The sequence below is a fragment of the Mandrillus leucophaeus genome, unplaced genomic scaffold (assembly GCF_000951045.1).
Source record: "Mandrillus leucophaeus isolate KB7577 unplaced genomic scaffold, Mleu.le_1.0 Scaffold2, whole genome shotgun sequence".
NCBI lineage: Eukaryota > Metazoa > Chordata > Mammalia > Primates > Cercopithecidae > Mandrillus > Mandrillus leucophaeus.
This window is the reverse complement of record NW_012102031.1, coordinates 7,709,636-7,710,079: the sequence shown is the minus strand read 5'-3', so window position 1 is coordinate 7,710,079 and position 444 is coordinate 7,709,636.

The following is a 444-nucleotide window of genomic DNA, read 5'->3' as shown; positions in this document are numbered from 1 at the left end:
CACCATGACTGCAGTGCCAACCAAAAGCCACCCAGGTAATCCTCCCCTGTTCAGTAAGTTCTCTTGACCCCAGCTCACTGTCCCCACCTATGATGGGAGATGCTAGAGATTATGAAGTGACTTGAGGTACTGGATGTGGCTGTTCCCGGGTCTGAAAGTGAAGGTGAGGAACTAAAGTCCCTTTCCTGCCCTATTTCCCATGAGATTCTGCTCACGCTCCTCCTACAATTAGAGACCTGTCATCCTGGTTTCCTTAGCTATGGTGACTGTACTTCACGAACCTCAGATCCGGATACATACTCAAGTCAGAATACAACATCTGTGTTGGCTGTAGTGGCCAAGCCTGTAATCCCAGCACTTTGGGAGGCTGAGGCAGGTGGATCACTTGAGGTCAGGAGTTTAAGACCAGCCTGGCCAACATGGTGAAACCCCATCTCTACTAAA